The 22,582-nt window shown below is 42.4% G+C and overlaps 1 protein-coding gene and 2 long non-coding RNA genes across 7 annotated transcripts in view; 1 reads left to right on the top strand and 2 right to left on the bottom strand.

The window, feature by feature from the left end:
- LOC126379418 (uncharacterized) overlaps positions 1-8,412 on the bottom strand; it is a 36,406-nt gene extending 27,994 nt beyond the window's left edge. The window contains exon 1 of one of the 4 annotated variants that reach the window (XM_050028168.1): positions 8,263-8,412. The gene's annotated coding sequence lies outside the window, so the exon portion shown is untranslated. Of the gene's footprint in view, positions 1-8,163 lie in introns of all 4 variants that reach the window. The other 3 variants (XM_050028170.1, XM_050028169.1, XM_050028167.1) reach the window with 3 other exon arrangements.
- Positions 1-22,582, top strand: part of LOC126379659 (uncharacterized) — a 150,018-nt gene that overhangs the window by 34,581 nt on the left and 92,855 nt on the right. Inside the window, exon 1 of one of the 2 annotated variants that reach the window (XR_007568373.1) lies at positions 5,309-5,324. The exons of the other annotated variant lie outside the window; for it this stretch is intronic. This is a non-coding gene — a long non-coding RNA (uncharacterized LOC126379659). Of the gene's footprint in view, positions 1-5,308; positions 5,325-22,582 lie in introns of those variants that run through there. 2 annotated transcript variants of the gene reach the window in all.
- Positions 14,790-22,342, bottom strand: LOC126379656 (uncharacterized). Its single transcript, XR_007568369.1, has 3 exons — positions 22,018-22,342; positions 21,325-21,401; positions 14,790-14,853 (listed from the first exon to the last, which is right to left on the bottom strand). It is a non-coding gene; the product is annotated as an uncharacterized LOC126379656 (long non-coding RNA).

A 22,582-nucleotide genomic window follows, 5' to 3' on the forward strand; every position in this document is an offset into this window, starting at 1 on the left:
ATATTTCTGAATCTACGTCATTTCGCAAGGTGTTACGGCTGAGGAAAGGAAATGACAAGAAACTGCAACAGCAACACATCTTTTAAATCAATGAATACCAAATTTTTATCATTTAGGTAATCATTAAACTTTTTTACATAAAGTAAGCTCACATACATGCATAAACTTACGCCTATTTCCCACCGGGGTAAGCAGAGACTATAGAATAAGTAAGCTTCACATCAGCTTTAAATGTATTTTCTGACAAATTCAAAATACTGTCTGGTAATATTTTATTGTAAAAACGTATACACAACCCCATGAAAGATGAATTTAATTTACTTAGCCTAGAATTTTGGATAGCACTTTTTTTGTTGTTCCTTGTATTGTGTCCAACCATCTTGCCTCTTATGACAGACAGGCCTCCGTGGTCCAGTGGTTGAGCGTTGGGCCCACGATCCGGATGCCCCGGGTTCGAATCCCGGTGGGGACATCACAAAAAAAACACTTTGTGATCCCTAGTTTGGTTAGGACATAACAGGCTGATCACCTGATTGTCCAAAAAGTAAGATGATCCGTGCTTTGGAAGGCACGTTAAGCCGTTGGTACCAGTTACTACTTACTGATGTAAGTACGTAGTCGTTACATGAGTCACGTCAGGGGCCTTAGTCGGCTCAATAGTAACTGTCACCAGTGTTGATGGGGTTGGTATTCCACCTCACAACCCTCACGATAAGAGAAGAAGAAAAGACAGACATTACATTCGAATTTATAATAGCACGAGTATTCTCTCATTATACAACTCATAACGCCGAATACAGAATTACATTGAGACGCGCGCTCGAGATCGACCCGAGAGGAATTCGCTATAAATAGAAACAGTAATCCACCATCCGCCTTGCTATCTCTAGTGGTATGCCTTTATAGGATAGCTACCATTTGTTAGGACCGTTCATCATCATCATCTCCGCAGCATCATTCCAATTTCCCCACAGGGCCTGCTTACCTAAAAGATCAATCAATTTGGCTGCCTAATATCTGTTCCCAAATAGTTAATCCCGTGTATTCATCGTCTAAATAATCACTGTAAATGTAAACGACGCACGAACATTTTTATATAGATTTTATATTTTTTATAAATTATATAGAATCTCCAGAATCAGAATCAGAATCAGAATCATTTATTCAACGTAATTATCATGGATAAACTTGTTGAAGGTCAATGTAACATTTTTGAATTTACGTCATTTCGCAAGGTGTTATGGCTGAGGAGAAGAAATGACAAGAAACTGCAACAGCAACACATCTTTTAAATCAATGAGGGTACATTACAAGTTATTTAATAACTAGAGGAACACATTCAATACCAGACATTTTTATCATTTAGGTAATCATTAATCTTATAATAGGCTTTTTTACATAAAGTAAGCTTCACGTGAGCTTTAAATTTGTTCTCTGACAAATTTAAAATATTATCTGGTATTTTATTGTAAAAACGTATACATAACCCCAAAAAAGATGAATTTAATTTACTTAATCTAGAATTTTGAACAACAATTTTATTTTTATTCCTTGTATTGTAAGTATGCCTTTCACAGTTTCTCGGAAGGAGAGATACATTTTTACGCACATACATAATGTTTTCATAAATATATTGACTCCTTTCTTCTATATGGTATGATTGTCTTTTGTTTCTTCTATTCTATTTTCGCTGCCACCAAATCGGTCGTTGAGTTTTTAAGTTATTTTATTTTTGCTTTTCTTTCATGTATTTTCATTTTCCTTGTTTTCTTTTTATTTCCGCGATTTCGGTGTCGACCATTTACAATCACTAACCCTATTACCTATACCTATACTTTTCGTTTAACGCTAGATTCAGTTCGAATCAATCGTGCAAGGTTACACTTGCGGTTGGGCGAATCCAATATATAAAACGAAGTGCCTATTTATATAATATATAGTTTACTATATAGCTCATACTTATAAAATAAGGAATAAAAAAGCCCCCTAGCATTATCCCGTTTTTCACAGGGTCCGCTTACCTAACCTGAAGTTTTGACAGGTCCTGTTTTTTACAGAAGCGACTGCCTGTCTGACCTTCCAACCCGCGAAGGGAAAACCAGCCCAATACAGGTTAGGTCACATACCTCCGAAACGCATTCTCGTGTATGTGGGTTTCCTCACGATGTTTTCCTTCACCGCTGAGCACGTCATCATCATCATCACCAGCCCATTACCGTCCCCACTGCAGGGGCACGAGCTTTCCCTATGGATGGATAGGGAGATCGGGCTTTAAACCACCACGCGGGCCCAGTGCGGATTGGTGGTTATTAACGACTACTAATGCAACCGGGACCAACGACTTAACGTGCCTTCCGAAGCACGGAGGAGCTCGAGATGAAAACTTTTTTTTTGTGGTCACCCATCCTATGACCGGCCTTTGCGATAGTTGCTTAACTTCAACAATCGCAGACCGAGCGCGTTTACCGCTGCGCCACCTGAGCTGAGCACGTGATAATCATTTATGATCCAAACATGAATTCGAAAAGAAATTCGACAATCATTGGTTATAGAATAAGGAATAATAAAGCAATAATAACTACGCAGAACGGTATCTCTCCACCCCCCGCACCAATTCGTATCGGGCGCCGACCTGACCCCCTCTGGGTCTTACTTTAGTCTTAAATGGCCGTAAACCGCTAAGGGGTGAGGGGGTGAACGCACTTATGCGTTCGGCGACACACGGTAAGCATGAAATTTTTGTATGGAGTGTTAAGCCGATATCAATATGGTTGAACGTTGTGCTAACCGTTGGGGACATATCACAAAAATTACTTAATTACAGGCTGATCACCTGATTGTCCAAAAGATGATCCGTGCTTCGGAAGGCACGTTAAGCCGTTGGTCTCAGTTACTACTTACTGATGTAAGTATAGTCGTTACATGAGTCATGTGAGGGGCCTTTGGCGGCTTAGTAATAACCGTGTCACCAGGGTTGATGAGGTTGGTAATTCACCTCACAACTCACACGATAGAAGTACCAAAGAATCCATTTTGGAACACAATTCAAAAATGGCGTTGTGACGTCACGCCGCATCTGGGTCAGCGTACCGTTGCAGTTCGAATATGGAACACTGCATAACTACAGCTAGCCTATAATATTAGTGTTTTTTTTCTTTATAGGTTTTGGCTTCGCGCGGTTTGCGCATTTGCCACAAATCAATTCGAATGCATTTATTTATATTTAAAAAAAAAATCACATACAATTATACAGTGTTATTAAACAACGAAGACTAACACCCGTATTCTAAGATGTTCGACTCTTCCTCTACTCGACTTGTCCTCAGCTGAGCATTTTGGTATTTGTGAGGTGAATTACCAACCTCATCAACCCTGGTGACAGGATTACTATTGAGCCGCCAAAGGCCCCTGACATGGCTCATATAACGACTACGTACTTACATCAGTAAGTACTAACCGAGACCAACGGCTTAACATGCCTTCCGAAGCACGAATCGTCTTACTTTCGGACAATCAGGTGATCAGCTTGTAATGTCCTAACCAAACTAGGGACCACAAAGTAATTTTTGTGATACGTCCCCACCGAGAATCGAACCTAGGACCCGGGGTAAGCTGAGACTATGGAATTCCATTTGCTTCGATCCTGACACACTTCTCTTGCTTCCTCCACATTCATCAATCGTTTCATACACGCACGCCGGTTCAAAGTAGATCGTACTGAACCTCGAGTTTTTTTTTACCTTTGATGGATTTGCTCTTGGCCCTAGACTTGCCCGAAGGCATTGACGAGGCCTAAGATGGAGCTCGCCCAGAAGGTGCCTGTTCACTCTGACCTTGAAAGCACCCGGGTTATATGTATTCGGAAATACAGAAGACGGTGTAGCGGACCCAACTAGTTGGCCACCTAGTTCCGCTCACATGCAACAGATGGCGCCACATTCAGTCTTCAAGCAGTCGTGAAACGCGATATCGAAGTTTACACAGCAAGACGCATATATACAACTTCCAACACAACCCTGTCGGATCGTCGATCCCTAGTCACACTACCAACTTGTGGCTAGCGGGGTACTATGCTCAGTTCGGTACCATGAAAACATCCTTTGGCGGCAGCACACCTACGCCGCCAAAACGGCAAAGAATTCCACTCCCAACAGTGCGCATAATGAAGGACGATGCGAAGCGCTTTGTGCGAAGTACATCAGAAACCGTAATATTATTAATGAATGTGACCCCGCCGGCGTAAATATCACATAATAACATTATTTAAAGGCAAAGTTTACGGGGAAAGGTGCAGTTAAAAGCTTTATCATTGAGTTTGTTTACGAAGTTTGATAAAGGTTCGATACGTGATCATATTTTAACAAATCATTATGGAATACGGCCTATATGGCAATATATCAGTGTGGTACACTGGCTTGCTTCTCAAACTGAGAGTGCCGGTTCGAAACCTGGTACCGGACTTGCACCAATGAGTTATTAATTTATCTTAAGCAGCCTCCGTGGTCTAGTGGTTAGAGCGTTAGGCTCACGATCTGAAGGTCCGGGTTCGATTCCCGATGGGGACATTGTCGAAATCACTTTGTGAGACTGTCCTTTGTTTGGTAAGGACTTTTCAGGCTTGAATCACCTGATTGTCCGAAAAAGTAAGATGATTCCGTGCTTCGGAGGGCACGCTAAGCCGTTGGTCCCGGCTATTAGCCGTAAAAACACCTCCACCAATCCGCATTGGAGCAGCGTGGTGGAGTATGCTCCATACCCCCTCCGGTTGATTGAGGGGAGGCCTGTGCCCAGCAGTGGGATGAATATAGGCAGTTTATGTAAGTGCAGTTTTCACTAACACCCTCGATTATAGACGGCGATACGGCTCAATTATCTACGATCGAAACATGAAGTCAACAGCCAAAAAGTCGAATTCAGTAGTCAAATACTTTTTTATGAATATGTAGGTTAATTACAGAATTATTTCTGAACACTGAACTCCACGCGACGCGACGAAAATGTTATGGCTGTAGAGAATTCTGCTATCGCTACTATCGTGTGGGTTGAGAGGTGAATTACCAACCCCACCAACCCTGGTGTCAGGGTTATTATTGAGCCGCCAAAGGCCCCTGACATGGCTCATGTAACGACTACTTACTTACATCAGTAAGTAGGAACCGGTACTAACGGCTTAACTTGTCTTCCTTTTTCTTCCTTTTGCCTTTTTTCGTGTACAGAATTAATATTGCAAGATAGATTCACAACAAATATTGCAGTCAATCACGCCCATAATACCTAATGGGGTGGACAGTTATGGGTAATACACATTGTTTTAAGTTTACGCGGTTATTATCATAATTAAAACACATAATAACGGGTTCTTACCGCGTTTTTAATCGAAATATCGGGAGTCTCATATCCCCATTTAAACGCGGTAAGAACCCGTTATTATGTGTTTTAATTATAGTTATGGGTAATCGGAAATTTTCTTATGAAGTCATAAGACGGGTAGGTAGGTATGATAACGTCTATGATGTATAAAGTAGTGTTGCCTGCTTATCGGTAGACTACTATCGATAGTTAAAAAAAAACAGTATTGACAGTTGGTCACTAAAGAAAATGAAGGACTTTCCAGGCTACGTTCTTCAAAAGCAATATAGATGGCGCTGTATAGATTTTCCTTCATTTAACCTTCTAATTTCATAGATAACAGACATATGCATCTTTTATCTTTGTTTTTGGGTATAAATGATGACCCTTTTTATTACACCCATACATCTTCCACGCATTATTTTTCTGATCAAATTAAACAGAAGCAATATAGGTAGCAACATACAAACATCATCATCAGCCCATTAACGTCCCCACTGCTGGGGCACGGGCCTTCCCTATGGATGGATAGGGAGATCGGGCGTTAAACCACCACGCGGGCCCAGTGCGGATTGATGGTTATTAACGACTGCTAATATAGCCGGGACGCGGTAGCACGGAGGAGTTCGAGATGAAAAGCAACATACAATAATGTGATCCAAATATCAAGGAACAATTATTTTTAAATATAGATACCTCTGCCATTATATTATATTTTTGAATAATTATGTACCCGAGCAATGACAAAATAGCTATAAACTAATAATTTTAAGTATTACGATACGTTCCTCTCAATAGTTTTGCTTACCTAATGCGTAAAATAACCTCCCCTTTATGTTCGGAGTGTCTTGTAGTTGAGGATGTTTTTCATATTCTTATGGAATGTGTTCGTAATGAGGCTGAAAGACGGGACTTTTTTGTTAAATATAATATCCTTTACGAGATATGTAATAGCCTCCTCTCTTCTCCGCTGAGGGAGAAAGCACGAGATTTAGTTAAAATTGTTAAAAAGGGATTGGATAGGAGGCTACCAAATTAATTGTTATTTATGTTAATTTTGTATCAATATGAGGATGACATTTTCTTGTAAGAAAAAATCCTCCATAAAATTTAAGAAAAAAAAAAAAGTATTACGATAAATGTGACCACGTAATAAGACGCTGCGTACTTTCTTAACTTGACACGATTTTATTGAATGTATAAGTATAGGTACCTACCGCTGTGTACGAATGTATAACTAAACAAACGTCTAGTTTTCGCCGCATTTGTGTATCAAGCGCTGTATCTGCGGTAGTGGTTAATCAATGGGATTATCCCTGCAAAAATCACTTTGTGATCCCTAGTTTGGTTAGGACATTACAGGCTGATCACCTGATTGTCCGAAAGTAAGACGATCCGTGCTTCGGAAGGCACGTTAAGCAGTTTGTCCCGGTTACTACTTCCTGATGTAAGTATGTAGTCGTTACATGAGCCATGTCAGGCGCCTTTGGCGGCTCAATAGTAACCCTGACAGCAGGGTTGATGAGGTTGGTAATCCACCTCACAACCCACACGATATAAGAAAACCAACTTAATTTTAACTTACTTTGACAGGAGTAAAACTAGCTGCATCTCTTTCTAGCACGTAGTGTAAGTGAAGGACGGCAACAATTTGTTTTTGCCGTTCCTCAAAGGGATAAACAAGATAAAAACATAAGTTTGCGCCCGAATAGACGCCATTGTCAATTCTGACTTTTGTCCCCGATACCGACGACCCTTTCCCTCATTCACGCTTATCGCTATCGACCCACTAGTGTCGATTAATTCTTTCAAATATTTTTCCTCTCAGACGACGCCCTGAGCCGAGGTTCGCGCCCAACTGGGCACCCTCAGGCCTGTTGTCTTAAACGTTGTACCGGGTGAGAGCCTTCAGCGCTCCCCATTTGTCCGGCCAAGTAGTTAATGCCATCTGCGGCAAATCTACAATAAGTCACGTCAAAAAAAAAAACTGACTTTTGCAAGGAGTCGATTTATAACTGTCCTGTTATTTACGGATTTGTCGATCAACATGCTTCATACATTATGCGGATTAGTCAAGCGACTAGGTACGAGCGATTGTTTTTAGTTGCCATGGAAATCATAGTTGTCACTTTTATCAAACGCTAGTGATTTAACAGTTTGTGTGTTCCATAAAAATCATGACTGTCGATTACTCGTCTGTTTTCATTTCCGTAAAAGTCTAAAGGGGCGTTTTAAATCATAGAAGTAACTGTGTACTACTTATAAACATGTTTTCCGAGCTCCAAAACCATTACACAATGTTAACAAAGATGAAAAAAAAGAGCAACCGTACAGTTGGAAAATCCCGCCGATATATATTTTTTTCTTTTTGAGTTTTTTTTATTGGCAACTAGTGTTGCCAATATCATAACCAAAATACTAACAGCTGGATAAGAATATGACAGGTGCCTATAACTTAAAACAAACTTAGATGGTGTGTACAATAGTTACTAAAATTGAGCTATCGAACCTATCGATAGTCTTACCCAGAGCATAACCTAGATGATCAAGGTCAAACTATCGCTAGTCAGGCAGAAGTAACTGAATGTAAGCAATTTTTTTCTGATAGTGTACGAGGACTGTTACTATCTTCATACAGTTATCCGACAGAACATCCCTGGCTACCCATAAATCTTTTTATACACAATTCCTGATGCTACGATTTAAAACTATACAGCCGTATCAAGACCGTAGAAATTTAGCTACAACTCAACGCTTTGCGCCTTCCTTAGAACATTTATAACACCTATACAGTTTTATATGCGAATACCAAACCTGATATATCAAATAACATCCGATAGACTCGCTGCAGTTACCCAAAAAAACACTTCAACGCACCAAAACACCACAAAACTACAACACACAACACGATACCTTAACACAACACCTTCCACAACACAACACGCACAACAAAAACGATATAATATGCACAAACGTTACAATTCTGCGTTGTTTTTACTATTTTTCTAACGGATATTCGAGTGTTTATTTTGACGCGCGGCGCGGGTGCGCGGCGGAGCGCGTGGCGCGTAATGGCGCATACTGACGGTGTTGCCAGAAAATGGGGATAAAATTAGCCTGAGAATAAAATTTGCAAATAAGAAGTATCTTCCTTTATTACGCTACGAACGAAACACGTGATTTTGAATGAGGGGTTATTTCATACATACATAAACTAGCGCTTATTTCCCAACGCGGTAAGCAGAGGCTATGAAGGCCATTTTCTTCGATCCTGACACACTTCTCTTACTTCCTTCACATTCGTCAATCGTTTCATACATAGGCGCCGGTTCAGAGTACATCGTACTAAACCTTTTCTAAGGACTTCTCCAATTTGGTCAATAAACGAGATAGTATAATAGATTGGACACTTAATAAGACACGACGAATTTATTAAAAACATCATAGAAGATAATACAAGGAAAGAGATGAAAGGGAAGACCAAGATACATGGAACTGATTAAAGAGAACGTCGTGTCTTATAAGGAAGTGAAGGAATTGGTCTTTGATAGACAAGAATGGAGAATGCTACACCGACAAGAGCTCATAAATAAGTGATGAGCTACGAAAATATAAAAACATAAACATACACATTCCGCAGGATTCCCTAAAGCTGGCAACACCGAATGAATATCGTTGATGCCGGAACCGGTACCACGGGCCTGCATCTCACTTCACTACTATCGAGTGAGTTTGTGAAAGTTGATGTTGCAACTCGCTCAAGAATAATATAAAATGTTACGTTATGTATAATGTGAAATTGATCACGCGTTCGTGCCTTTTAAGCTTTTGACATGAGAACTTTGTGACATACAGTCATGAGCTATCATGTACCCACTTTAGAACCCTGTCGCACTATCTTATTTGACATTTAACCCCTTACCGCATGCGAAGCCATTTATGGCCTCTAAACTTTATGATTTTTTTTCTATATAAAGTAAACATCGAAATAAAATAAAATAAACTTTTTAATAATTAGTGTTCTATTGTGAAGCAAAACATATTTTTTTGTCTACGGTAAGTCATAAATGTTAAAAGTATTTGAAGTTATAATGCAAGGCGCCCGGCAAGTGAAATGCAACAAGTGCAGTGAAGTTTTGATCAATGAAAAATAATAGTTTATCGACGTTTCAGATCTTCAGTAAAAATAGTTATATGCTCATTGTATCTTCGACCATACCAACAGTAAGTTTTTTTGTATGTGCATTTATATTTATTTGATTTATGACCCTTTTTTTGTAAAATCCATATATGGCTTGGTATGCGTTCCCGCTAAATTGCTGTCTTGTCATATCTGGTTTTATATGCACTCAAAGGTATACAAATGCAAAAAAGCTTTTTATCATTTCTTCAGATATGGACTGTGCACGGTTTTATGATTCTTCAAAGGATGTAAATCCTATCCCTGGTGATGGTTTTTGAGTGAAGATGAGCTTATTTCCGATTCTGACCGGAGTACGAACTTACTACGTCACGTTCCCCAATAAAAAAAGCATGTTATGTAAACAGCGACAGTTACATGGCACTGTTTGATTTCAAGCTTGCAGTTTCAGAACATATGCGCAAGACAGGGACACCCAGCCAGCCTTCTTAGTACGCCGATAAAGTCAAGAGCCGGAACTCCATCTAGTCGAGCTGAAACTCCAAATAGCATGCCAATAAACCTCGAAAAGCACCAACCAGGTATCAAGATCTGCCATTGACTTCTGTACGCACTGATGGTGTCGATCATTTTTCTATTTGGGTGAAAAATCAACGTCAATTATATCAATTCTGCTCAAAGCTACGTGGATAATACAAAATGTGAAAAGTGCGTAGTTTTTTTATGCTACAATGACAAGCGCAATTGTTTTAGAGATTTCCACAAAATGAAAACGCTACGCATACGAAGCCATATATGGCCCATACGATTTTTGCTTAAACACATACGAAGCCAAATATGGCTCTTCAATTTATTTTTATAAATAATAACTATAAAAAATATTATCTTGTATTTTTTTTCAAATAATAGATAAATAAACACATTTTCGCAAAAAAATATTTTTTTATTTACAATCTTCATAATTCATGCAATAAGGGGTTAACGAGGCTCATGGTTTAATTTGTCAGAAAAGTTAATGTGACATGGTTGCAAAGTGTGTAAATGGGTTGTGAGGTGTAATACCAACCTCATCAACCCTGGTGTCAGGGTTATTACTGAGCTGCCAAAGACCCCTGACGTGGCTCATGTAACGTCATCATCTTACTTTCGGACAATCAGGTGATCAGCCTGTAAGACTTCGTGCACGTTAAGCCGTTGGTCCCGGCTGCATTAGCAGTCAATAATAACCACCAATCCGCACTGGGCCCGCGTGATGGTTTAAGGCCCGATCTCCCTATCCATCCATAGGGAAGGCCCGTGCCCCAGCAGTGGGGGCCTTAATGGGCTGATGATGATTTTACACATACCTTATATTAAAACCAAAATCCTCTAACCCGACCGACATCGCACCAAAGACACCCCTCCTTTACTTTTTAAAACTGCCTTACGTCCCATGCATTAACCATCCTCCTTTCATACCATAAACAATCGAATTCCCATTCATTATCCTTCCATAGCATTCTCAATTTCCTACATGTTTGTCGTATGTGTCGCTAGACCCACAACTGGTTGCTCAAAAGAGATCTTTTTCTCCACTATGCACCTGTGCCTACCCCTTCTGGGATACAGGCGTGATGCCATATTGTATCTCTAAATAACCCCGGAAGGAAAGCACCGTGAAGACACTATAAAATGAAATGTAGGTCGCCGTACTATAAATATTATATCCCGTTGTATTCTACCGGGTGAGAGCCGTCAGCGCTCCCCACGTGTCCAGCCAAGTAGTTAATGCCGCCATTTGCCATGTACTTAGTTAAGAGACTTTTTGTAATTATTTCTTTTTATATTGGTGCAATAAAGTGTATTTGTATTCTATTGTATTAATGCCATTCGCGGCAAATCTACAATAAATCACGTCAAAAAACAAAAAGTACGAGCTAGTTAGAATAGTTAGTGGGCTCTGTTTTCCGCATTTAGATCCAACAGTGTTACTACAAAACAAAGACTAAAAGAAAGCGCTTATCGCTATCGACCCACTAGGGTCGATTAATTCTTTCAAATATTTTTCCTCTCAGACGACGCCCTGAGCCGAGGTTCGCGTCCAACTGGGCACCCTCAGGCCTGTTGTCTTAAACGTTGTACCGGGTGAAAGCCTTCAGCGTTCCCCATTTGTCCGGCCAAGTAGTTAATGCCATCTGCGGCAAATCTACAATAAGTCACGTCAAAAAAAAACTAAAAGATAAACTATGTTTAAAATATAATCCGTATAAGAAGTCCCGAACGCCGCGGCGCTACTGTCGCAGACCCTGCATAGAATTATTATGACTTGTCAAGTTAGTTCTTTCTTTTCTTCTTTTCGTGGCGCGAAATACTATTTCAAACCTTGTATATTTTTAGTTTGTGTTTTGTAGTAACACTGTGTGATGGCCCATTATGCGTGCTATTGTTGACTACGTAAGCCAAAGAAGCTCAGAAGCCTCCTGGGGTTTTCACAGGCTTCGCGGAACGACTTCAAGTACCAGCTAATCAATCCGGGTAAAATTTTTTTAACCTTAACTTTCACTAACTTTGGCTCGATCGTTATAGACGGCGGTACGGCTCACCTATCACGTTGGTCTAACAGAAAGCTCGGTGAAGTGTGGGTACAGTCATGAGCAATATCTTGTACCCACTTTAGAACCCTGTCCACTATCATAATTGACATTTAATGAGACTGATGGAGCTCGGTGGCGCAGCGGTAAACGCGCTCGGTCTGCGATTGCTGAAGTTAAGCAACATTCGCAAAGGCCGGTCATGGGATGGGTGACCACAAAAAAAAAGTTTTCATCTCGAGCTCCTCCGTGCTTCGGAAGGCACGTTAAGCCGTTGGTTACGGTTGCATTAGCAGTCGTTAATAACCACCAATCCGCACTGGGCCCGCGTGGTGGTTTAAGGCCCGATCTCCCTATCCATCCATAGGGAAGGCCTGTGCCCCAGCAGTGGGGACGTTCATGGGCTGGTGATGATGATGATGAGACTGATGGCTTAATTTGTTAATTAATTATGGCTTAAGTTAATATGACATGGTTTCAAAGTGTATACATATTAGTACTCGTGACCGTACTTAGTCCCTCTTGCGATGGATGTACCTCTGACTACCCCCATTGGGATATAGTCGTGAGCTTGTGTTAAACTATTAAAAGAATTACGTAGAATCGTGAAACAACGCAACTTCCGCGTTGCCGCCCGCAATATGGCGCCTCTGACGCCACATCCGGCTGCGAGTTATTTTAGACTCTACCACGCTGGAGTAGCGGCGATGATTGAGTGACGCGCTGGTTTGTTGTGATTCGGTAATTAATTTGTTAAATGAGCGAGACTTTGAATCTTTATACATATATCCCGACGACCTGATTACTCTAGCCATAGAGGCAGCCAATTAGCTCGCGACACCAAACACATCAGGATCCCGATACCGACCCCGCGTGGTCGACGATTTCCCTCAATCAGCGCTTATCGCTATCGACACATTCGATTAATTCTTTCAAATATTTTTCCTCTCAGACGACGCCCTGAGCCGAGGTTCGCGCCCAACTGGGCACCATCAGGCCTGTTGTCTTATACGTTGTAACGGGTGAGAGACTTCAGCGCTCCCCGTTTGTCCGGCCAAGTAGTTAATGCCATCTGCGGCAAATCTACAATAACCACGTCAAAAAAATAGTTTCTGTTATGTAGGGTGACTATAGATGTAAAACTGTTGCCGTTTTTAACCCCAAATAAATCGTTTTAAACCGTTGAAATCTCGCCTACAATAATAAAAGAACTGTGTTTTTAAACTTCATTACGGTCTCCGTGGTCCAGTGGTTGAGCGTTGGGCTCACGATCCGGAGGCCCCGGGTTCGAATCCCGGTGAGGGCATGTCACAAAAAAACACTTTTAACCAAACTAGGGATGTTTGGTTACGACATTACAGGCTGGTCACCTGATTGTCCGTAAGTAAGATGATCCGTGCTTCGGAAGGCACGTTAAGCCGTTGGCCCCGTTTAGTATTTACGTAAGTATGTAGTCGTTACACGCGTCATGTCAGGGGCTTTTGGCGGCTCAATAATAACACTGACACCAGGGTTGATGAAGTTGATATTCCACCTCACAACCCACGCGATAGTAGAAGAATTAACCGGGCACAAATTCTGCAAACCGTGATATCAATCATCTATAATTCAAACGTGAATTCAAACACAAAGTCGAAAAGTGGTTAAGAGCCCAAGCCGTGATTCGAACCCGCGACACTGCTATGTAAGTCAGACGTTCTACGAATGGTGTACTATGTACGGTCACGAGCATCAATATGTATACACTTTGGTACCATGTCACATTAACTTTTTTGACAAATTGAACTGTAAGTCTCACTAAATGTCAAATATGTTAGTGCGACAGAGTCCTAAAGTGGGTACATTATATTGCTCATGTCTGTACTATGCACCAGTGGGCGGTGGGGTCGTCACTTCCCGACGCCGCTGGTGGCCTATGTCACTGGTGCAGTCAGTCCATGGATGATCCACCATTATCACACAAGTCCCTATCGGTGATGGAAGGCGAGCAAAGCCGATAGGCTAACGCATCCGGCTTCTACAGCGGTGGGGCAAGGCAAAGGGGATCCTTTGAGTGGCGTGCGACCAATCTCCTGCCGGTCCTCTGACTCCTGCATGTTTATTTGGATTTCGAGCGCAAGACCTACGGCGACTATGCACCTGTAGCGACACATTTAATACATTTTTGTTATGTCAGCATTTTTGGTAGCAGCGCTTGCGTTGCCCCGCGGCTAGCCAGTCTCTCCCGTTCCGTCACCGGGCTAGCTACTATGCCCGACCTTAATTACCGTGTTAAATATTTTCGGTGTATCTAATGTTTGTTCAGAATCGTAATTGTTAGTATATAATTTCAGGTACTTTAAATAGTTATTTTACTTTCGTGATCCTCTAGATAAATATTTACACATACACATACATACACATACATAAACTCACGCCCGTAATCCCAAATGGGGTGGGCAGAGCCACAAGTAACCAAAGACAACTTGCAGCCACTGTTGATACGAAGTCCTAAGATGGATATGATGAACCATAAATAAACATAAATATTTACAGTCAGATGATATATTGAAGTGCGGGTCATAGCGCCTTCCTAGTAGAACTTTACAAAGCAACGAAAACAAATAAGACCCCACACACCTCTGCCTACCCCTTTGGGGATACAGGCGTGATGCTGTCTTATGTTATATAAAGTCTGACTTGGACGGACTTAAACCAGCGGCTAGCAGCTAGTGATAAAATTGACACATACCTCTTCCACCTGACTGAGCGTAGACAGACTTCCCCAATCGTCCTCCCATGTGTCTCGTTCACCTTAAAGGGCAAATAAAAAAGAATTAATTTTGAAATAAAGTACTACCACTACTGGTACTAGGTAGGTAGGTTTTTTTACATTTTTACCGACTTCAAAAAAGGAGGAGGTTCTCAATTCGACCATATATATATTTTTTGTGTTTGTTCAGGTATAACTTCGCCGTTTATGACCCGATTTTTTCCTCACTTTATGGTTGTCTGGAAGAAATCGCTTTAAGCTATAAGGCCGCCATTTACCGTGTACTTAGTTAAGAGACTTTTTGTAATTATTTCTTTTTATTTTGGTGCAATAAAGTGTATTTGTATTGTATTGTAGGTAAGGTACTAAAGGTAGTGTAAACGACAAGAGCACCGCAGAAAGACAGCAAAAACAATCACGTATCAAAAACATAAAATCAATAAAAATGTCATTTAATGACAGGCCGGAGACCAGCCAGTCGCTGCCTAACCAAATAGTTTGCGACATTCTGGGCCCTCAGTGCGAAGCACTAAGTCCTATGTTGCAGCAACTGACTGATCTACCGGCAGACGAATTAACTTTCGCGTCGGGCGACGCATTGACGCCCCGCTTGGGAGCGTAACATCCACAACCCTCACTGTCCCGTCCGCACCCGGGTGAAGAGTTGCCACTCTGCCTAAAGGCCAGCTGCCACGAGGTAAATTGGGGTCTGTAATCAAGACGACGTCTCCCACCTTGAAATTGATACTTTGCTTCGCCGCTGGTCGTTGCGCCAAGCAAGGAAGATACTCGGTTATCCACCGCCTCCAAAAATGATCCGCCAATCGCAGCGTGCGTCTCCAATCACATCTTCTTATCAGATCGGAATCGTCCAGTCGAGAGCCCAACCATGCGGTATTCGAAGATGAGCCCAAGATGAAGTGAAATGGTGTTAAAGATTCTATAGTGTCAGGGTTAGAAGACACGTAGGTGAGCGGGCGTGAATTAATGAGCGCCTCCGCTTCTAACAGCAAAGTGAAGAGGATTTCTTCCCTCGGAGCTGCTTCTCGAAGTGTTGAAGATAGAGCAGCTTTGACTGATTTCACAAGCCGCTCCCAGCAGCCTCCCATGAATGGCGCCGAAGGTGGGATGAAACGCCACTCAATTTGATGGTCTGCTCCAAATTGCTGCAGCTGATTTGAAGCCCCGACAAATGCTGTGCCGTTGTCGGAGAAAATCTTCTTGGGGCAACCACGGCGAGCGATGAAACGTCGCAGACTTAAAATTGCAGCATCTGCAGAGAGACTTGCTACGACTTCCAAATGCACTGCTCTGACAACTAAGCATGTGTAGAGAGCCACATAACGTTTTTCACGCCTTCGTCCAACCGATATATCGATCGGTCCAAAATAGTCGAGGCCCACATTAGTGAAAGGGCGACAGTGGTGTTCTAGACGTTCCTTAGGTAAATCACCCATTGGTGGGGTGTAAGGCAAATTCTTGCGTTTTCTACACCAAAAACATTCCCGAGCTACGGCCTTTATAGCATATCTACACTTCAGAATATAGAAACGTTGCTTTATTTCGTTTAAAATTAGTTCTTGATTGGCATGACCGGCTTTTTCATGAAAGTGACGGAGAATAAGGCGAACGGCAGGATGGCGTCCGTCCAAAACGATTGGCGAACTGGAATCGGCGCTGATTCCTGGAGCACGAAGAATGCGGGAACTCAGGCGCAACAGACCATCATCGCTGACACTTAAAGCGATCTTCCGAAGACGACTATCTCTTGAAAAGGGTGCGGACGTCTTTAGGCACCCGATTTCTTCGGGAAAACTATCGAGCTGTGAAGCGAGTAACAAGCTCTTTTCTGCCAAAGATATATCAAAGGACGTTACATCTGAAAGAGAGTCAGTATTAGAATATAATTTAGAATTTAGAGAATCGGTAGGTTGAACAAAGGATCGAAACTTTCGACAGGCAAAAATCACGCGCGCGGTGGCTCTTAAAAGACGTAGCCATTTAGAAAAACGCGACGCGACGGGCACAGGTGGTGATAGAAGGAGTCGATCACGATGAAAACCTATCATCTCACGAGGTGACGATTTTAACTCTTGTAAGGACGAGTCTGATAGGTTTTCAATGTTAGAAGGCTCTAAAGGCCACTCCTCTGGGGAACAGAGAAGAAAGGGTGGACCGGTGAACCACCTATGGGAGGAGTCTACGGAAGTCCTCTTTGCTCTTGTCGCATCATCAGCGACATTAAGATTGCTTGGAAGCCAACGCCATTGAGTGACGTCCGTAGTCTCCGAAATCTCACCAACTCTATGAGCCACATATGGCTTAAAAATTCGGGCATCAGTACGAAGCCACTTTAGGACAGTCATGGAGTCCGACCAAAAATAAGTACGCGTAGGTTTCAGTCGATGGCTAGCTTTAATCGTGTTAGCAAGACGGGCTGAAAGAAGAGCTGCTTGAAGCTCCAGACGCGGAATCGAAACGGGCTTTAAAGGTGCTACTCGGGCTTTACTGCCGATCAAAGCTAACCTGACTGTACCGTCGGTGAATAAAAAACGCCAATAGGCGACGCATGAAAAAGCTTGTTCACTAGCGTCTGAAAACATATGAAGGTGGATCTCAAAAATGGATGAGTTAATACCCACATACCATCGAGGTATTCGTATTGTGCTAACGGATGCAAGCTCCGCAAGCCAGTCGTTAAAAATAATAGTGTAATTAGAAGGAAGCTCATCATCCCAACCTAAACGTTCCCTCCACAGAGACTGGACGAGAATTCGTCCTTTGACAGTGACTAACGTCAGCAAACCTAACGGGTCGTACACCTGCATAACACTTGATAAAAAAGAACGCTTTGTGAGCTTGTTATTTTTAAACTCTCCAATGCGAAAACCTAAAGAGTCTTCATAGGGATTCCATTTGACACCAAGAGCGCTAACATCATTATTGGAAGGTAAGCTTACATCAAAACTAGAGTTTGCCCACAATTCCTTGGGTAACAAAGATAGAGCCTCGGGTTTATTAGAGATCCACGCCCTCATATCAAAACAACACTTTTTATGCAGTGCTACCAGCTCGGCTGCCAAATGAGCAGCAGAATCCACGTCGGAGTCGCTACCTATAAAATCATCCATGTAATGATCTTGTAGAACAGATTGAGCGGCACGCGGGTAAATTAACTCGTTCTCCGAAGCATTCTTGTTCATAATGTAGATTGCAGTGCAAGGACTGGACACTGCACCAAAAATCATAGAACTCATTCTAAATTCCTTCACAGGCGCCGACGAGTCACCATTTTCACGCCACAAAAAACGTTGTGCATCTCTATCCCTTTCCCGAATTTTTATTTGAGGAAACATCTCCCTAATGTCAGCTGTGAGAGCTACCTCGCCTTCTCGAAAACGAAATAAAATTCCTAATAGGGACTGAAGCATATCTGGGCCAGTAAGAAGCAAACTATTTAAACTAAGACCTTTAGTGACCGCGGCAGCGTCGTGAACGACTCTAAGCTTCTTCTTTTGCGGATGATAAACACCGAAATGCGGTAAGTACCACCTCGGGCCGCTTTCGGACGAATTAGATTGTTTGGAATGATTGTAATACGTTTCAGGACGACATTCCTCTGCGTAGCCCTTTTGAATAATGCCACACATGAAGTTTTTGTACGCCAAAGCAAAATCTGAATTTCTAGCCATTTGCCTTTCTAAAGATCGAAGACGGGAGAGAGCTTGAGGATAGCTATCGGGTAAACGAGTCGTACAAGAATCACTACGCCATGGCAGACCTACTTCAAACCGTCCATTTTCAACTCTACGCGCGGTCGACCCCAAAATATTTAGAGCACGTTGATCGTCGACGCTGTGGCGAGTAGGAAGCACGGAAACACCAAGCGAATCTAAATGATACTGGTTTTTAACGAGAGCTTCTAAAGAATCGTGAGATAAGTCGTTGTTGTTAGGTTCGTAGCAGGTGACTCGATGAACAGAAATATTACCATTTGACGTTGATAATGACCCACTCCCAATAGGACCAAAAAGCACCCATCCTAGTAAAGTTTTAGTAGCGACGGGCTCGTCGACTTTGCCTTCCTTTATATCACGACCTAGTGTAAGGAACCAATCCGCCGCCCCTATGAGAATAGTAGGTGTAGCGTCTTTGTAGCACAACTCGTCAGCTACGCCAGCCAAATACTTGAAACGTAGAACATCGTTTTCGTCGATTGTTTGTGCGCTTAACGCTAAAGACGAAATAGATCGCGCGTTCCGAATTAAGTAAGAATGATCCATGTTACGTCCCCGCACATAAAAGTTCACAAAACTTACGTCAGTGTGGCGTGACATACCACCAACACCATCGATTCGCATACGCTCTATTGGGCCGGCGGCGCCGATACGCGACGCGATCTCACTGTCTATGAGAGTGGCAGTGCTACCGTCGTCAAGCAGCGCGTATGTGTCAAAATCGCCAGCGGGACCGCTCACCACCACCGGGATGACTTTCAGAAGAACTTGAGGACGAACGGTGCCTGAGAGTTGCGGTGAATGAGCTGTTGCCACTTTTATAGTGTCTGGATCAACCGGAGGCGAGACCGCGTGCAATGACGTGCTCGCGCAGGGCTCGCCCTCGCGCGTATTTGGAGGCGAGACCGCTGCCGCAGAGGGAAGTGACGCAGAGCCGTGCAGTAACTTGTGATGGCGACGTGGACATCCGTCCAAACCACAAGGCTTAGATTTACACGTGTTCCACTTATGTGGGCTCCCCTTAAGACACCTGAAACAAATTTTATTTTGACGTATGAAGTTCCATTTTTCGTCTACAGAAAGCGTTTTAAAAGTTGAGCATTCTTTAATGCTGTGAGCCTTCTTACAGAATAAACACGAAGCAGTAAGATGTTCATTAGATACGTGCACTCTGTCACGCTGGGCCGTAGAGGCTTTCAAGCCGAGCGAGGCTCGTGGAGCGGACGCAAGATGTTCACTATGCGAATGTACGTCCAAAAGAGAGCCAAATTTCAACTGTTTGTCAGCCTCTGTTAACAAAAAGGAACTTAATAACTGCAACTTGGAGGTAGATGAGCCTTCCTGAGAGTGTTGGCTAGCATAGTCTAGCCACCTAACCTTAGTACACTGACTAAGCTTACTCATCACACTTTGAAATAATTCAGGTGAGTGTAAGTATTGCTCCTGATTGAGTGTCTTTATAGTCGCTACGCAATTACGTACCTTACACGCAAAAACATTAATGTCTCTACAGTCAGAACTCAGCTTGGGCAGGCTGCGAATGTTGGCGACTTCCTGGTGCACGATGAGTTCCGGCCGGCCGAAGTGCAGTTCTAGCGCGTCCAAAACTACGGCTGGGTCGGCGGCGGACAGGGGCGCCACGGCGTTGCGCGCGGGGCCGCGCACGGCATGTCGCAAGCGAATCAAGTTTTCTACTGCAGAGAATGCATGCTTAGAACACTCATACGTATGTTTAAATAATAGCCACTCCTGAGCGGAACCATCAAAAGTAAGAAGCTCCACATTCCTAGGCTTTTGTGTCGGAATCAGATTAGAGAGTACGTGAGCTAAATGAGCTATGTCTGATTGGGGTACAGGATATGAAGACGGCGCTGCAGGTGGCGCAGGGCAGGTGGTCGGACCACACTGCGGTATGTGCGTTACTGAATTGTGTGGCTCGGCACGTTCGAGCACCTCAGTGACGTTAGCGTCCACCCACTGCCTTGTCCTTATACTCGATAAAATAGATTCAGACTTAACTGACGTGGCGGAGGCGGCGACGTCGAGAGCTGCGAGCTCCGCGCGCAGCTCACTCTCCTCGGCCCTCTGCTCCTGCTCGTGAAACGCTTTTAAACGTTCGAGCTGGCGCCGTTCGAACTGCGCTTCAACTGCGAGCTTACGGGCGGCGATGGAAGCCGCAGAGCAGCGTGAAGCGGTCGAGCGCGGTGCTCCTGAAACTTGAGTAGGCTCAACTAGGGGTTCGGAGGCGGGGTTACCTGTGGCGGATGCAGGGGGTGCGCTGCCCGAAGGCTGCGAAGCACCCGCCGGGCCCCGACGGACGGTGTCCGAACCCTTCATACTTCGAGTTATGACCATAATCACTACGCCGATAAAAAAAAAAAAATCTAAGGAATCGAAGGACCAAAAATGTAAACGACAAGAGCACCGCAGAAAGACAGCAAAAACAATCACGTATCAAAAACATAAAATCAATAAAAATGTCATTTAATGACAGGCCGGAGACCAGCCAGTCGCTGCCTAACCAAATAGTTTGCGACAGGTAGGTAGGTGGTATAGACTACCCTGGACGCCATCACATTCACGTCAGACAGAGTACTGCATGGCGGAAGGCATCGTATGACGTCTGACGCCCATACGATTAAGAAGAAGAGAAGACTAAAGTCAGACCAAGGGGGTGAGGTAAGCCTAGCTCAGCCGCTGGTGGGGAGTTTGCCATTCTATACATAGTGTTATTCCTTATTGTATGCTTCTCATGCAGCAGTGTCTGGTACTCACAGAAGCTACCCTCGCTGCTCGCCTCCAGGCTCCTCCGGTGCATCTGGAGCTTGCTCATCTCCACTTTATCACATCACCTACGAACAAACAATCAAAATGACAAATTGTTTAATTTGTATACCTAGTGGAATAAATCATGGATAAAGTTGTTGAAGGGCAATTTAACATTTTTAACACGTCATTTCACAAAGTGTTAAATTTTATTTTAGTTAAATGACAAGAAACTGCAACTGCAACACATCTTCGTGTTGCGTTGTGTTGTTTTAATCAAAATTGGTATGGTTGTTCAGTATGTCTTGTAAATTTGTGTATGTTAAAGTGTTTTATTATTATGTTACAAGTTATTTATTAACTATAGGAACACGGTGTTGTCAACACTGCAATGTGTTCCTCTAATAAACAATAAAGCAAAAATATACTCATGAAACAAATAAAATCTTAAAATATCGACGTGAATTGACACAGCGGTATTCGAATATTTAAATTATTTTTTTTAACTTTATAATTACGTACCTGCTAGTAGTTGGAAAAAAGAGTATTTTTTCGAAATGTTACCTTGTTTTGAACATTATCCTTTTTTGTTTTAAATTGTTCTTATTTTAAATGTGGCTCGGAAACTATTTTCTGATTTGCCGGGATACTTTTACTTGGTATTTTAAACTTTTTTTAAAAAATAATAAAATCTGTACTTACCGCATTAAAATTTCAAATTACCCAACTGGAAAGTATGTTTTTCAGTTCAAAACCACTACACAACATACGAACACAGTTTATTTCGCACTTGAACACTTCTCCTGAAGTTATTTTTAAATAGAAATAGTTAAATTTTGCACCAAATACTAATAACACGCCCACTTTTCGTTGTACTAAAAACACATTTAATAAAGCATTTCCGACGCTAAAACTATTATACGACATACAAATGGCACAGAATAAGACACTTTTAATTTATAATAATCGTTGTTTCATTGATAATCGTTGAATTTACACCGAAATACAAGGAGTTCATTGTACCTTGTGTTTACAAAGTTATGTCAAATCCACAGACTAATAAGAGATACTACGTATCAGACGAACATCTCTAGTACTTAGGTTTTGTTCGATTGGTTTTAATGATACATGACAGTTGTTTTTTTTTTTAATAATCGAATTTCACTTGGCAAAGGACTACGCGTTAGACGGCCTTATGTACTGGAGCGGGATATTCAAAAGATAGAGTCTTGTTACCGGGATCGGTATTATTTTACAGATTTTAATT

This window comes from Pectinophora gossypiella, chromosome 29, assembly GCF_024362695.1.
Source record: "Pectinophora gossypiella chromosome 29, ilPecGoss1.1, whole genome shotgun sequence".
Classification (NCBI taxonomy): Eukaryota; Metazoa; Arthropoda; class Insecta; order Lepidoptera; family Gelechiidae; genus Pectinophora; species Pectinophora gossypiella.